At 36.9% G+C, this 18,548-nt stretch overlaps 1 long non-coding RNA gene across 1 annotated transcript; it reads right to left on the minus strand.

The window, feature by feature from the left end:
- Positions 1–230: 230 nt before the first annotated feature.
- On the minus strand, positions 231–1,719 carry LOC128534679 (uncharacterized). The gene is made up of 3 exons (XR_008361510.1): positions 1,675–1,719; positions 799–845; positions 231–615 (listed from the first exon to the last, which is right to left on the minus strand). It is a non-coding gene; the product is annotated as an uncharacterized LOC128534679 (long non-coding RNA).
- Positions 1,720–18,548: the final 16,829 nt, after the last annotated feature.

Consider the following 18,548-nt stretch of genomic DNA (forward strand, 5'->3'; position numbering starts at 1 on the left):
GTAATGAAAATTAGAAGTTAATGAAAAGTGAAAATGAGTAAAATAATTGAGTAGATATAATTGAAATGGAAGGTAGAAGATACTGAAAATTATACTATTATTTAATAAACAAATGTGCTACATTTACTAAATATTTTAACTGAATGAAAGAAACAATACACACATTTTCATTTTAATTAAACATTTATTCGCCAAATTTGACAAGACATGAAGTCTAAACTCAACCTGGTTTACTTTGCAAATGACACGTAACAAGATCATAAACAAAGAGCTGAATTTATGTTATTAGTAAACAGTCTCAGAAACAATACTCCTGCCACAAGTATTATACAGTTAACACATGGAAAGTAGACTTTTGTATTAGAATCTAATGAGTCACATTTTACATCTGAAAGATTGCACACCTTCACTTCAGTTTCCTGCAAACTGTGGGATCCATACAAATGTGTGTGCAGACCTTCTCAGGTCTTAAAGAAGCAATGACAGTCTAAATGAACACAGGACACTAAATATCCATGACCAACAGTACCATGCTTCACTCGATAATGATCGAAATTCCTTTTGATGATACGACAAATGTGCAGAGCTTACACCGCCATCCCATAATGCTGGCACCTGAAAAAGGAACAATAGTATACAAGTAAGTACAAGTGTGACTGTTAATATAAAGTCTACCAGACTGGTAAAATAGTACTTCTGTTCAAATACATACTTTTTGGACTAATAGTCTATTTCTATCTTTGATTCAATGGTTAAACATTTCATACTTCTGTAACATTTAAAAAAGTTGACATTTACCTCCTGTTTTATCTCCATTCAACTTCTCTTCATTAGTGGTGTTGGTGCTGTGAAAGAGATATAGAAAATATATAACATGTTTCACACAAATACACACACACAAAATCAATCAGTTTTAGGTTCTCTTACTTACATATCAGAACATACATAATGTTTCACTTCAATATTTTAATTTCTTATTACTTTCTCCCAATTCTAATTCTGAGAGAAATGTTGTATTTTCACTAAATCTTTATATTTCATAGCTTTAGTTATTAGTACAGTACTTAGCACATTTATTTGATAACATCTGCTGCTGCTGCTTGCTTAGTGTTTAATCATGTTAAAAATACTCATATACAGTAACGTATAAAACAGTACCAGAGTCCGGACACTGCACCGCATTTCTGCTGTTTAAACCGGATTTGTTCTGAGTTTCTTCCTTAAAGTGTCGGAGTGACCGAGCAGACTCGCGGTTCAGTGTGTGAGGTGGACCGGTACACATGCTAGTTTTATATCCTCGCCACAGTGGCGGTAGGCTGCGCAAAATCACTGCATTTGGCGGGAGAAATTCAAATATTGCGGCACAACCGCCGCCGTTTACACCGGGAAACCCGGAAAAAACCCGAACATGCACGCGCTGCTGCTCGGTGTTAAATCTCTCCTTTTACACCAGATTTTAAGTGTCTGTATTAAACGCACTTTAGCTGAGCAGTTTGGTGGTTGGAACAAACAAGCTAAATCACTATGAACCCCAGGACTGGCCTGTTGCTAGCTATCGTTAGCTCTGTAGCTCGGCTGTGACAGGATTCAGAACAGTAACTCACACCCTATAAAGTTGTGTGTGCAGGCAGACAGAGTCATTATTACAGTAACTTGTGTTAGCTGTTTACTCACCAGGATTTGTAAGGAATGTTCCAGAATGTTCCAGGTGCTTCATGTCCATTTTCACATCTTCACAGCCTTCTTGTCTCTGATGTTACACCAGACTTCCCATGAGCACTTGCACAGGGCAATTTACTCAATTATTTAAGTTTTTGTTGTTAAAAATAAAGAATATTGAGTTGGAATAATTTATAATTGTAGTTTTTTAAACTAATCAGTACAATTACTCCATTACCAGATATTTTGATTGAAATGTATCAAAAAATATTAAGTGCATGTTAAAAATATAATTCAGTTAGTCAAATACTGATTTTTACTAGTAAAGTAAACTTAAATTATAGTGTAAATTTAAGACAAAATGAATAATTGTTTTTTTAGGCATTTATTTTGATTTGTCTAACTCAAACAATCATGTATGTGACTTTTAGAGATTTTATTAAGGTAACATAACTTTTTTATAACTGTGAAATTTACAAGGCCACAGAATCATTTTTTAGAGTGCAGTATGGTTCAGAGGCAATTTGAACTGACCTTACAATTATGAAGGAGACAAAGTGTGGTTTAAATGACAAACGTATTATAGATACACGTGTTTTCTTGCTGAAAGTGCTTCTGTGTCTGGTTTTAAATGTGGGTTTTGGCATTGATGACAGGGAAGTAATGTCCTTTTTGATGTCCAGAAGTGGGCGGGACCATGGTCAGACAGGCATCATGACATCCGGTGACAAAGGTCTATACCACCCGGATTCACAACCAAAGATGCGTACTTGCTAATGTTCTTATTTCCACTTGCTAGCAAATGTATTTAGTTATATTTCTTAACATATAAACAATGCAGTAGGTTAATTTAGGCAATTACATGTACTGTAAGTAGCACTGCTTATTTGTAGTCTGAGAACACGTTACAGGAAAAAGCACCTAGAGCACACAGTGGTAGAGAAATACTCTAATGTAAGAAGTACAAGGTTGGATTAATGGAGGATGACATACTCAGATGGGTGTTATGTGAGCTGAGTATTGCTCTGTGTGTGTGTGTGTGTGTGTGTGTGTGTGTGTGTGTGTGTGGCCTAGCAGCAGAATTCTGTATTGCATTTATTAATGTTTTTGTCAGATAAACAAATGAGCACAAAATTGCAGTTAGCTTAATGCAAGGTTATAAAAGCACAGACAGGCAGTACAAGCCGTATTCTAGGAATAATCCAAAGCTAATAGAAAGTCATTTTAGTTAGAGCTGTAATATTCGGTTTAGAGAAAGGTTAAAAAAATTAATTCCAAGTTTGTGTTCTATGACTTATTTCTTCTTGCGCTCAGGTGCTGATACGGATGGCAAAAATATATTTTCTAAGCAAAGTTCATGTTCTTACAGGCACACTTTTAGAAAAAGGAATTCTCATCTATAACAATATTGTGGATGTGTAATTAGAGATGTTTACCTGGCTTCCAAACTGCTTCCAGCTTTTGGCTGTTCAGTTTATGGAGTGAGGAATTATAGTGTGACCTACACCGCATACATATTTGTAAAGACTAAATCTCTTGCTTACAAAAAAATGCTTGTTATAATAGATAAATAATAAATAAAGTTTAATCAGATTTCTATAGTTTTTTCGTTCCCTTCAGAGACAAGCTGGACCGAATCCTGCCACCAACAATAAAAATTCAAGCCTGTTCCACTGTGAATAAAGAAAGGCACCGAGATGGTGATGTCAGTGACTTTTGCATTCTTAGACACACATCATACGTCATGGAGTGACAGCTCTTACATTCAGCTCTTGGTCAAAGTGCAAGAAAAGTGTAAGCGCTGGTGCTGAATATTCTTGTAATATTTTCAGACATGGCATCACACTGCAGCATAAAAACCGACAATCAAAGAGTTCAAAAATAATTTATTCATTTATTTAATTTATTTTGTACTTTAAACAGTATCTGCATCCCACCTCATGTGCAGGGAATGTTGGTAAAGGGGAACAAAATTTACTTTATTTACAAAATTCCTCTACTTGGAATACCATGTGACATTACAAACAAAGACATAATGTTTTTACATACAGTTTGTTACCCTGGTAACATAAGCAGTTTGGATACCTGTTGCTGCTACTGAGAAAATTTCACACAGATAAAAAATAAAAAAGAGATTTCTATTATGCAGATTAAAAAGATATGCGATATTATCAATTTATTGGTTAAATACATATGAATATATTAAATACAAAAAATATTATGTAATATTAATATCATCCTTGATTATTTCATCCTGGCATAAAACTAATGCAGGTATTATATGGGCTCTATGTGTTTTTGGTGATCCAGCAAGAAGCAATGACTAATGGCTAATTTTGCTTAACGTCACCATTCAGAGTTCAATTTGAACCAAGAAATTTTGCTCAATGTGATTTGGAACACTTAACATGCCTGAATGCCCTGTGCAATCCTGTGGGTTAAAAACCCTCCATTATATTACACAAACTTAAAAGGATACTGCTGAACTGCAAACATTGTAAAAGAAAATGTAGTCAGAAGAAAACCATAAATGGAGCTCGGTTAGACACTTGAAATTGCTTCATAATGAAAAAAAAAATCAAACAAATGTCACAGCTATGTTTAACAGTGTAAGTAAGAGCGTTCCCCCACACACACTCTGGAAGCAGTGTTAGGATCTGAGGTTGCTTCAGTTGGTCAGGACTAAGCTCAGCACCAAACTTTTGTCAGCTGATGATCTGAATGACCTGGTTATTACAGTATGTCTATGCTATTTTCCCCCTTAATGACACAGGCATATTTCAGGTCTCAAATTTTGAAAGAGTCGTTCTGGGAGCATGAGGAATCATTTTCACACCTGACTTGGCCACAACACTGTGTGCCATAATCAAAGCTAAAGGCAGTCAAATTAAATGTTAGTGTGTACGTTTTTTTTTGTTTTTTTTTTGGCCAGGCAGTGTTCTAGACTCCTATTATTATGTGTGTAATTCATAATTGCTTTATTTGGATTTTTAATTGCCCCTTGCTTGTACAATTGTTCCTTGCTTTTAAGAAAAGATCTGATTTCTCAGTCCATATTTAGTTTTTCCCAAATTTAAAAAAAGGTGGAGCCCCATAGGGGTTGTGTGGTTTAAAAAAAAGGGTTAGAATTCATGGACATTAAGTACTAAACTGAGCAGACAGATCGACAAACCAAGCACATGGATTACTAAACCAAGTGCTTTGTTCAGTTTGTCAATCTACAGTATGTGCTTTCTTTAGTAGTCCAGCAGTCCAGATTCCAACCCCTTTGCACCTCCATATAGAGCAGGGCTCGTCTTCAAAAGCGATTTTCTAGACATTTTGAAAAATTCCTGTCACTGACAGTTCTACTCAAAACATCTTTGAAAATTCATCCGTATAAAGTACACACGCAGATGTTTAATATATTAATTTTAACTGAATTCATTCAGAAACGACATTCCTTTCCTATTATAACTTCAGTTTTGACCTGTGTTCAATTCCTGATTCAAAGCTCTTGTGTTGTACAGACATGGAACTCTTCATGAGCTTTACTGCAATACTAAAATACATTTTAGTACTTGAGTGTCACCAAAAAATCAATACAAAGCCATTACAGTAGATAGTGCAGGGGTGACATCAATGACTTGTCACTTGGTAGAGTGAATACAGGGAGGTAAAGTTATAATGGATGAAGAGCTGAATAGTGGAGAATAATTGCTATGGATCTTCTAGAACCAATATATGTTATAGTCTTTAAACGCCATTAAACTCATTGGTATGTGCCAATACATGATTAAATCTGTATGATTAATATCTTGCCCCCCCAACGGTTTTCTGATCATACTTGCAGGATGTCTGTCTTTCGCAGTGTTGCTCCTCTCCGAGAGAAATCATTAGTCATTAATCCCGCATTAATACCATTTCCCACCGGCTAGTATTGAACTGAAATTCATGCTTTTCCTGCTCCCAGTAAAAGAGAATTTTATTAATGTAGCAATTGTTACAAATCATTACATGCTTAATCACCTTTAGTTTAAGAAAATGTCCCCTTAGCTCTCAGGCAAAAGAGGAGTTTTCAGTTTAGTAGACCCTCAAAACATTACATTGACTTGCTCCGTTCATTCATGCATCCATGCATTCATCCATCCATCTATCCATCCATCCATCCATTCATGAACCTCTGTACTCCAACCAGGCACCTGGAGGTCAATGGTAACCATTGTATTTATTCCCACTTTCACAACCGTGACAGGACAACATTCACACACTAATGGCAATTAGGGAATGCGCAACTAGTCCAATCTGCATGTCTTTGGATTGTGGGAGGAAACCAGAGTATCTGTGGGTCAAACCCATCAAGTGCATGGAGAACCCCATACACATGCACCACCCTGAGATGGAAATCAAACCCAAACAGTGGAGTTGCAAGCCCACAGCGCTAACCACTACGCCAGCAGCATTAACTTGCTCAGCTGGCTATAACTATTTAACTGCGGTGAACACACACACACACACACACACACACAAAAGGTGATTTAAAAAAATTACACTGCTGTGAAGCTTACATTATTAGCATCTTTAAATATCTAAAAAAATCTCAATGTACCGTAACATTTCCAGCTTGTTGTTTAATGTCATCAATTAACCTAATACCTTGTTATGCTGAATTTTTATCTCATTATTTCAGGTTCTCTTTAATTTCAAGATACTGCAGTATGTCATTATTTGAACTTATTTAGAGTTATTTTCTCATTTGCTCCCAAAGTGCAATGAATAGTAAGGAGGGAGTTCTGGCCAGTCATTAGAAAGCAGGGCACCAACCTTCACAAAGCCAGAGTGGGGAACAACGTGACTGACAGTGAGCGAAGAGACAAAAGTGAAGTGTTCTGTGCTGCATGGGGGGAGCAGCATGCACAATAAAGTGTGGGGAAAGCGGCACCCCTGGTGAGGTGGAGAGGCGGAGTGATGCTCTCAGCCAAACGGAGAGGCAGAGTGACGTTCTCATGAGAGCAGGGAGGTGGACTGACGCTCTCCACTGGGCAAGGAGTCAGAGTCACATTGTCTACCATGTAGGGAGGCAGAGAGCCGTTCTTTGCCAGTTAGGGAGGCAGGGTGACGTTCTCAGGAGACCAGGGACACTGGGTGATTTCCTCAGTGACTTTGGGTGATGCAGCTACTTCAGAGGTGGTGCAGAGTGATGAGGTTCTGCCAACACGGCATCTTTACCTACTGTATCCTCTATTTTGTATGATGCTGACATGCTGCTGTCTATGCACACCTGGATGACTCCAGCTAATACACAAGCGTAAGTAGTAGCTGCACATTCGGCTTATGGTTTTGGCAGCGCTGAAGAACAGCTGTCAGTGTTCAACTGCAATACTTCACCCAACACGCTGGCTATAACCCCCCCAAAAAATCTTTGAAGAAGACCAGCTGTCTCAGCTTGAACTGCCTCTTGTCTTGCCACAAGCATATATGAATCTCTCAGCTCATTTGTTGCTGATTAAAGAAGATTCAAAGAAGGTCTGCTGCATCCTTTTGGGGGTCTTGTATTCTGTCAGGATAAAGAGTTAGAGATGGACACAGATGCAGATCTTTAAAGAATCTTTAAAAAAACTCAAAGGAATATATGGTTTGACTTAGCAAACACGATGGCAGAAGGACAATGCCAGTCTCTGCGCATCATGTTGAAGAACACATTTTTTTTAGTTCTATTATGTCTTATGTCTTATATTAAGTTCATTATTTTTAAATGTTTAGTTTGTTATGGTTTGGTTATTTCAAGATAGTCTTTACATTTTCATGACATATAATCTAATACTTTTTACTTGTTATTACATGATAGAAAATACATTTTGACTTAATGTTTTTTTTTAGTCGTGTCCAATTCCTCCCCGTCACTAGGGGGCTCCCACATTAAGCTACTACTACCACTCAGTCGGGAGGGCCGAAGACTATCACACAGACTATTTTTTCCGAACAATGTGACGCCAGCTAAAGGCATCTTTTCGAACTGCTCGCTCACGCACTGTTGAGGGCGGCATAACACACTCGGAGGACAGCGCTATCCGCTCCTTCCGCCTGCGCAATCTCACAGGCGCCCCTGATTGGCTGTAGAGCCGTAATTAATGTTAGAGCACCAAGTACCTCTCATCCCGCCGGCCAATCATCTCTCTCTAGACCTCCAGCTGCGAGAGGTTACAGCATCACACAGAAATCGAACTCGCAATTTATGTTGTTATTTCAAGATAGTCAATCAAGTCTTATTTCAATTTATTATGACTTTATTTTAACATATTATATTATTTTGACTTAAAAATTTGGCTATAAAAGAATAAATTTTTTATTCTTTTTTTTTTTTTTTTTTACTTAATATATCAATATTTGTCCTTAATACACTAATTCTATATTTGTAATTTTGTTTTGTTTTTTTAGCTTTTAATATATCATTCTTTAGACATTCTTACTCTTTAATAGTTTAAACCTGCCTATTACTGTATGTGCAGCATGTAAATAGCCAATTCTCAAAGGTCATGTGCTAGAAGCAGGAAAAATGGGCAAAAATATGCATCTGAGAGACTTGGACAATGGCAACAGTGTGATGGTTAAAAAGATTGGTTAGGGCATCTCCAAATGGCAGGTCTTCTTGGGTATTCCTAGTATGAAGTGGTTAGTACCTACTAAAAGTAGTCCAGGAAAGAACAACTGGAAAATCGTTGACAAAGTCATGGGCGTCTAAGAGTCATTAATCTGCATGAGTAGCAATGGATATCTTTTTGGTGCCAATTTCACAGACTGTTATCCCAGGAGCTACTGTGGCACAATCCCAAGAGCTACTGTACCAAAAATTTATTGCTGTCTCTTGCCATCCTGCAAAATCATTAAGGAAGGTGTAAGGAATATGACGAGGGGTTCAAAGTGTTGATTTGGCCCTCAAATTCCCCCAATCTCAATCTGATTGAGCATCTGTGTGATGTGTCAGACTAACAGGTCTGATCCATGAATGTCTCATCTTGCATTTTACAGGACTTAAAGGATCTGCGGCTAACACCTTGGTGCCAGCTATCACAGCAGTCTTGTGAAGTCCATGCCTTGAGGGTTTACACTTGTTTTGTGACACAAGAGGCACCTTTACAAAATTAGACATGTGGTTTTATTTCTGTAAATGCAGATGTTTGTTAAATTAGATATTCTTCTTTCCCCAACTTGCTGTGCTATTCTTTTTTTCATGACTTGTCTTTCATGGTATTGGCTCATTCAAAGTAGCATTTTAACAGTTATGTAGAGAGAAAATGAGAACGAGTGATAAAGGCTGGGTTTAAAATTGTAATCATTGCTTGCTAATCCCCAATCATCCACACAATCAATCAAGTGAAATTCAGATGTTTAAGCAGAAGTATTACTCTAGATGACATCAGTGTTTCCATGGAGACTAGATGGTATGGTGGCTCAGCCCCGCCCAGCACTCCTTCTGTTTTTGGACCTTGAACAAAAAGTCCATATGCACTTCAGTCTGCTTTTGAATTTGGAATAGATTTGTACAAACATCCAAACCTTTCAGTATGTTTTTTTTTTTTTTCCTTTGCTCTTGGACTGAGTCCATTATTGACAGACTCCTTTTCTTTATTTTTCCACTGAAAATGAGCAATTTTCCCCTCATAGATTACAACAGACTGCTTACGAAAGCTCCTTTTCCTTTATAACAATTCTACTTTATGGGTTAGCTTTGAAAGAGTGCCAATAAGCAAAGGTGTTTTGTTGAGCTTTCGATAAAAAGCAGACTGTAAGCTGAGTGTACAAGACAGAGTGGCATTCAGTGAGCACTATTCATGTCCAGGCTGTGTAATTAAACATGTAGCTGGGAAAAAAAAAACAATTCTGTGAGCTTCTGCAATTTCATTCAAATTTTAATTAAAGTTCATAGATGCATTTTAAGCTTTAAGCATTAGATTTTTGTTCTAAAAACTGCACCCAAAGAGGGGTAGACATTACCCATGAATATAATTGGCAGATGGCTACACAATCGGTGTGCCTTTTTTTATTAACCCTTCATGACAACTGACATAAAACTACTTTTATAAAAGGTTTATTCAACAGGAAAAATGCAAATGCTAAATAGCTCATAAAGTACAAATACATACAGTACATCAACGCTGCTGTTAAATTGATCTGTTTTGACAGTCAGATGTTTCATCATGCTAAGTAGTATCTGAGAGAGTAGAAATAAAATGTTTTTATTATGTGAGTCTTTCTCGCTTTCTCTTTTTGGTGCATTCTTTAGTTGTATGTTTACAGACAACTCTTCACTTACTCTTTACTATTACTTTTACATTAAAGTTAAAAAATGAACGTGGGAGCAAAATTATCAGAAAGAATTTTTAGCAAAAACTAAGAAATGACAACTTGTAGCCATCCATAGAGAGAATCATCCCTGTTTTCCCAGAGTCTTATGGTCCCCAGATTTATACAGTAATACTTCTGCATAGGAATTTAATCCGTTTCAGAGGCGAGTTCTTAAGGCAAAATTTTGTAATGCGAAGCACATTTTACAATTACCAATACTACCAATTGCAACACTTTAATTAGTTTTTGCATATAAAACAATCAAAACATTTAGAAAGGATATGTAAATGAGTAAAAATATAAACTAAATAACCATTAAACCTTCCTCAACCTTTTGAGAAATTGGTGTTTCCTTTTGAGACTGGTTCAAAAAACAAAACTGAAAGTGGCTTTCTTTTCTTTTTGCTGCCATCCTTGATAACATTCTTGGGACCCATGGTGCTATGAATTTACTAAATCTTGCACAAAATGCAAAAAACACACACACACACACACACACACACACACACACACAAAAAATAAATAAATAAATAAAATAAAAATGTTAACTCACTTCGACTGGCTTTCGAGCTATGTAGTTTTAATGAAGTTTTGATTGGCTACCAGAAGAACTCTACACGCAAAGTAGAGGAAGTACACGCGAGTGGCTCGGTTTGCTTGTATGCCAAGCAAAGCAAATTTCTTCAAATCTATCTATCTATCTATCTATCTATCTACAGTGTATATATATATATATATATATATATATATATATATATATTAATCCCGAAGGAATTCTAAATGACAAAGGTTACCAGAACTCCATGTTTCCCAGTTCTAGGATTCTATATTCCCAGGGCCCTGTCTTCCACTGGTCTATAGCACATAATGGAAAAAGTTGTTCCTCAGGTTTCTATATGTTCAATGAAATAATTTCCAGTGACCCTCAGAAGCAGATAAAATCATAACATTAGTTTTGTTGTGTTTAAAAGCTTTGAAGCCTTGTTCCAATAAAATAAGCTGGATAATATTTAGGAAATATTGGCTCATGAAACGGGTCACATTTGTCAAAAAAAAAGGTTAATGTGTGTCAACATAAAAATGAATTAGGGAACAAGACGAAACATCGGCACACTTCTCTATAGACCATTTAATGCTAGAAAGTTTTACAGCATTTAACTGATAAAGTGCAATGTCGTCAAAACATGGTTCGATTTTGAGCTAATCTATTTAGCAAGTTCATAAATCCAGCAAAATATCTAGCTTTAATCATAAAATAAAGATAAAAGAAATAGATTTTAAAAAATGGGTGCATGAGACTTTGTTGCGTCTATAGTCTAATCAATGCTAAATATTATATATACTCACAAATAATTAGCATTTACATTTAGGCATTTGGCAGACACTCTTATCCAGAGCGACTTACATTTTTATCTCATTACACATGTTAGCAGTTGAGGGTTAAGGGCCTTGCTCAAGGGCCCAACAGTGGCAACTTGGTGGTTGTGGGAACCTGGGATCTTCCGAACTGTAGTCCAATGCCTTAACCACTGTGCAACCCCTGGCCCCAGCTCAACATATGCAATAAGCATATAACATAGGCATGCATAATACTTTTGCTACCCTTCATGTGGGACTAGCACCATGCATACTTACTTTTATGCAGCTTTGAGTTTACACAGAATGGTTTGACAAAAAAACAAAAAATGTAAACATAATTTAATTCCTGCACTTAATTCCTGCAAATTAAAAAAAAGGGAAAGTATGGTACAGTTTGGTACTTTGTGCCACTAAAAGAATCAGTAGTGGGAGGGAAGGGCTGCTGCCTGCCAAAACCCACATTTAAAATCGAGCAGGGAAGCACTTTCAGCATAAAAACACTTCTGATAATGTTGTATTATTATAAACATTACTTGCTTCTAAGTCTTTCCAAATTGACTTTAAACCTTGTGTTGTGTAATTTTTCATTACTGCTGGGTAATGTGAGCGCAAGCCACTGCTAACATATGCTGAAAGGCTCATGGTTCATTTTACCCCTTGTTCATGTGAGCTACAAACCTAACCTGCTTCTAACACAAGACTGAATCCCAAATCCCTCTCTAACCCCTGATAAATGTCACTACTTGTCATGTGGAACAAGGGATTCTACACCCTACATAGTGCACTAGCATTCCATTTTACACTCTTTGAGATTCAACCCTGGAACTGGGACTATTCTAATGGAATACATGGAGACATAATGAGAAACGTATAAAATTCACAGGACTGTCCGCCACCTCCTTAGTTTACTTTCCTTACCCTTTGGCTACATAATACTAGTAAGAATTTAAAACTACTTTCAGCCCTTTGCTACACACTCTCTGTTTATGTTACGGAACATGTTTTTAGCATTTTACATGGCTGAACCTGTCTTAAATGGTGTGCTATTTTGGCTGAGTCATGTTTAATATTAGAATATTCCACCTGTATCATTTTATTATAGCGAATTAATCGTCATGTTCAATACTGCCAGGTTGATCTAGGACTTGATTGACGCTGTCACCCTCCATGTGCTAAGAGATGCGTTGCGTGGATTGATGATGACGTCCAAAGCATTTTCAACCATCCCAGTTAATTGGCTGTCAGAAGTAACAGATTGAGGAGTATGACTGAGTGCACATCTAGACAGACGGTTTTGACAGTTCCTGTAGGTGACGCACACCTGTAGAGGCAGTCAAGCTGTCGCACTGATAGGAGACATAAGATGAATATTCCTTCTATTTTTTTCATTGGGAAACATTTCTCCTGAGATCTGATGAGTGAGTTGACTTGCTGAGTCAGAGATACACTGTGCAATGGACATGACATTTTTGCACATCATGCACCCATGCACTGCAGATGTTTGTTTACACTGATAAAAAAAAGTTACAGGAAAAAAAAAAAAATTAAATGGGTTTTACTGTAGATACATCACTTTTTTTTTTTTTTTTTTTTTTTTAAATCACATTTTCCACATCTGGACTTTTCATATAGTTTCAGTGAGGGTGAAATATTTCTTGAACTTTCACTGCATAAAACCACTTCAATATTATTTTTCATGCTTCTTTCTCTCACTTTCATCTTTGTTCCTTCTGTTTTTTATTCATTCCCATTCTTCTCTCTCTCGCTTTCACTGCAGTATTTGTTTCCTTTCTTGCTTTCTTCTCTTCATTTGATAGATAGCCTGGTCCAGTGAAGACATGTGGAAAGGTTTGCCCTTACAAATCGGCAATGTACTTTACCCTTCTCATGATTTGCCAATATATACAGTGCAAATAAAGTTTTCAGACCCTTACAAGTTTTTCACATTTTGTTATGTTTCACACTCACACTTCAAAATTCCTTCTATAAAAAAAAATTATAATAAAGTGTTAAAAATGAATTAATTTTAATTACATAAACCCGATTCCAAAAAAGTTGTGGCACCGTATATATTGTGAATAAAACAGAATGCAATGATGTGGAAGTTTAAAATTTCAATATTTTATTTAGAATACAACATAGATGACATATCAAATGTTTAAGCTAAGAAAATGTATCATTTTAAGGAAAGAATAAGTTGATTTAAAATTTCGTGGCATCAACACATTTCAAAAAAGTTGGGACAAGGCCATGTTTACCACTGTATGAAATCCCCGCTTCTATAACAGTCTGCAAACATCTGGGGACTAAGGAGACAAGTTGCTCAAGTTTAAGAATAGGAATGTTGTCCCATTCTTGTCTACTGCAGACTTCTAGTTGTTCAACTTCCTCTTTACGCGCCAAATGTTTTCTATTAAGTGAAAGATGCAGGCTGGCCATTTCAGTACCCGGATACTCGGATACCCGGATACTTCTCCTACGCAGCCATGATGTTGTAATTGATGCAGTATGTGGTCTGGCGTTGTCATGTTGGAAAACGCAAGGTCTTCCCTGAAAGAGACGACGTCTAAATGGGAGCATATGTTGTTCTAGATCTTGGATATACCTCTCAGCATTGATGGTGCCTTTCCAGATGTGTAAGCTCCCCATGCCACACGCACTCCTGCATCCCCATACCATCAGAGATGCAGGCTTCTGAACTGAGCGCTGATAACAATTTGGGTTGTCCTTGTCCTCTTTAGTCCGGATGACATGGCGTCCCAGTTTCCCAAAAAAAACTTCAAATTTTGACCACCGTCTGACCACAGAACAGTTTTACACTTTGCCACAGTCTATTTTAAATGAGCCTTGGCCCAGAGAAGGCTGCGCTTCTGGATCATGTTTAGATATGGCTTTTTTTTTTACCTATAGAGTTTTAGCCGGCAGCGCCGAATGGCATGGTGGATTGTGTTCACCAACAATGTTTTCTGGAAGTATTGATGAGACCATGTTCTGATTTCCATTACAGTAACATTCCTGTATGTGATGCAGTGCCTACTTAGGACACAAAGATCACAGGCATCCAGTATGGTCTTCCAGCCTTGACCCATACGCACAGAGATTTTTCTCTGATAGACTCCTTTCTGATATTGAGCCAACATTTTTCGCCGCAGCATTGGGGAAATTGCTGATCTTCTGCCCATCTTGACTTCTAAGCGACACTGCCACTCTGAGAGGCTCTTTTTATACCCAACCTTGTTGTCAATTGACCTAATAAGTTGCAAACTGGTCCTCCAGCTGATTCTTATATGTACATTTACCTTTTCCGGCCTCTTATTGCTACCTGTCGCAACTTTTTTGTAATGTGTAGTTCTCAAATCCAAAATGAGCCTATATTTGGCATGACATATCAAAATGTCTCACTTTCAACATTTGATATGTTATCTATATTCTATTCTGAATAAAATGTTGAAATTGGAAACTTCCACTTTATTGTATTCTGTTTTTATCCACAATTTGTACAGTGTCCCAACTTCTTTGGAAATGGATTTGTAACATTTTTTTTGTATATTTACTAGCATAAACAGAAATATACAGGGACAACAGTACATAGACATAGTCCAAGACTTTGGGCACAAGGTTGGGTACACACACACACACATACAAACACACACTCATTTACACACTAGGGGAATTTTGGAAACTCCAATTAGCCTAATCTGCATATTTTTGTGGGAGGAAAGAGGAGTACCCAGGAGAAACCCACCAAGCACGGGGAGAACATGCAAACTCCCTGCACACAGAGGGATCATGATCATCATTATTATCATTATTATCATTATTAATGAAAACCTTAAACCTGTCAAAAAACATTGTGTGTAAATTTGAAGTGAATATCTGCACTGGACGTATATTAAATAACAAAACCAACAGTGTCTGAATATTTATGTCATTGTACAAAAAAAAGAAGAAGTCCTTGCATGGCCCTTTGCTGCTACACCCTTATGGATATGTACTGTACAATTCTGTAGTGGCTACCTGCACAGAGAGCTTTGACATATGGAATGTTGTGAATTAAGATTTAATTAAGATGAATTAAGATGATAAGAAAAGCAGCAACAGATTTTAGTTGGTTGAGTTTGTTGGACTGCAGAATATGGCATATATATGGGACACAAATGTCTGCTTTACTCCATATCATGTTATAACAAACAAATACATAGATCTTTCATCATAGGGTTTTGATTGAATCCTGTTGTAATATTCATTAATTATTGTAAACTGTTAAGGATTCCATTATTTACTGTTATGATATAATGACCCTGTCTGTGAAAACTCAACTTAAAACTTCATCACAGTAATGTGATGAGACTCTTAGCCACTGTAAAAGATTTGAATGGTGTAAACATCGCAAAGATGGCTGTTTAACAGTAAATGACGATCCCGGCTGAGGTGGCCTGGAATCAACTCCAGTCGTATCTGTGAATATTCAGCAAGTGAAACACCTGATCCTTGAACATCAACCGAGAACGTGTTGCCAACTTGCAGAAGAAATGCATGCGGGTACACAATCATCCCCCGCATAAAAAAAATGGAAAAACCCTTCTCAACCATATTTGACTGATTGTACTTACTGTCTAGTTGTGACTAAATACAAGCTTGTACTTTTGTACTTTTACTCAAGTAGAATGGTAACTGGAGAACTTCTACATGTACTTAAGTATTGTTTTACCTAGGGTATCTCTTCTCTACTTAAATAAATGAGGGTAATTGATAGGTTTGTGCACCAACTTGTGTAGTCCATGACAGCTTGGGTTCACTCTGACATTAAAAGGTAAAAAGGAAAATAATAAGCATGCATCCTGGATTATGTGTTATTCTATACTTGTAAGTTATTACAGTAGTTTTATTAAAGTACTTAATTACTTTGAAGATTGCTGTCCTTTGCTGGCAATGCTGCTGTAAAGAAAACATATTACTTACAGTAAGTACATAAATATGCTTTACAAAATGCAAGCTATTCATATATTGTACATTTCTGAAAATAGACTTAAGTTTAAATGACACTTGATTTAAAAGTTTAGTTGAAAGTCTAGAGAACACATGTAAGATATTGTACACCATAACAGCATGCAAAGGCTGCCCGAATATATTGCGTCCATCAAAAATAAATTTTTTGGGTCCCATTGTTTTCAAAAGCAATATAGTCCCTTTTAGAAAAATATTCTAACCATTTTAAATATGGACCAATATTCTACTCATGTTGTAAATGGTGAAATATAGAGAGGAACTCTGTGTATCAGTACACAATACATGTACATCAACAACGCTGTTGTGTATAAGATTAGAGATTGTGTTGCCTGCCTTAGGCTGGGGAACAGCTGTCATAAAATTTGTTTTGATACATATTTTCGGGAAAAGCCGTTTTTTTTTCTTCTCAGCTGCTGCTGAAGTGAGCACAGGCAAATCGATGCCCATTTTTAAAGTGAATTTCATTTAAATGTAACCCTAATGAACCTTAGAGGTGAAAATGAATAAAAGAGTCACACTTAAGCAATGGGTTAGAGAAAAACAGAATAAACAACAAAAAAGCTCCCAAGAAGATTTTAAGAATGTACTGTATATTCACTCAACCCCATAACTGTATTCCTCAGTTACTAGCAGACAGCATGCTGCCTCTGGTGTTATTCACAAATCGCATCCAAAAAGTTTGCCATCAGAGTAATTGCATGTCAGAGTTGAAATCGATGGAATACTGTATTCTATGTGATGTAAGAAAGAAAGAGAGGTATTTGATTAAGATCACAATAGCACTCAGAGCACCATTCAGAAGCACGTTATTTTACGTCTAGACTGTTAAAAGTTCAGCCTAAGATTTTACTTACAGTACAGCTGTGCTAAACCTTTTTTTTTTTTCTATCATATTGTTTACGCTGACAACTAATTCCTGAGGATACATAATTGTATTTAACGGTTAGTTCTTACCACGTAATTCGATTGGACAAGCACGTAGATTGCCATGATCACCAGCATGTACTTTGGTAGGTGCCACACTACTGAAAAGAATGGAGAGCTCCTGTCTGCCGAAACCCACATTTAAAACCAGGACCTTAACAACTTTTGGCAAGAAAACGCACTTAATTACACGTTATCATCTTAAAAAACAATTTGTCTCCTTAGTAACTGCTTATAATCTTTCGAACCTTCCATGTTGTTTTGGTCATGGCTGACATGCGCTACATAGCTAACTAGCTTCTAACATAAGACTCAACCCCAAATCTCTCTCTAACCTCTCATCAAGGGCACAACTTTTGTGTTGAACAAGCGATTGTACACCCTGCATAGTGCAGCTTTCCATTTTATTCTATTTGGGATTCAACCACCAAAAACCCCAAGTTAGCTGATATTCTAAGTGGAAATATAAAGTTAATCTCTTTATTTAAGCTTCTCAGGACTGTCCACCACCTCCATATTTTGTCTACTCTCATATTTTTGTCCCTCTAATGCAAGACTGCTTATGTATATAGCACTTTTTAATGTAGCCAAAACTCACTCACTTGCTCATTGTCTATACCGCTTAATTCTGTATTCAGGGCTACGTGGGGCCTGGAGCCTATCCCAGAAGACTTAGGGCTGAGGCAGGGTACACCCTGGACAAGGTGCTAATCTATCGCAGGGGATACACCCATACACACACTCACTCATTTACAAACGCAACTTGGGGACGCCAATCAACCTAACCTACATGTCTTTGAACTGTGGGAGGAATGCGGAGTACTCGGAGGAAACACACCAAGCACGGGGAGAACATGCAAACTCCATGCACACAGCGATGGGAATCGAACCTGGCCTGGGAATCGAACCCACCTAACAAAAGCTGATTTTTTTTTAATTTTGTATAACATTAATTGTAGCATACCTATTGTACATATATAGTGCTTTACCAAAGCATTCATAACTATTGCTATCATAACTATTAACATTTTATTAGTGTCAGGAAGTGTCTTTTCATGGAAGAGAAAACGTGCATTAATTATCGCTGAGCTGCTTGAGATAATTATAATCTTTTAAAAAAAAAAAAACATTTATATCTTGTTTTTAGTAGCAGCAGGTCTATGTCTCTCTGAGAAAGTTGTAGAAAAAGGTGTTTCCTAACAAAGTAATAAATGTCAGTTTGATTAACACTTTTGTTGGAGGGCATTAAAATAATTCATTTGGCTTGGATA

This window comes from Clarias gariepinus, chromosome 12, assembly GCF_024256425.1.
Source record: "Clarias gariepinus isolate MV-2021 ecotype Netherlands chromosome 12, CGAR_prim_01v2, whole genome shotgun sequence".
Taxonomy (NCBI): domain Eukaryota; kingdom Metazoa; phylum Chordata; class Actinopteri; order Siluriformes; family Clariidae; genus Clarias; species Clarias gariepinus.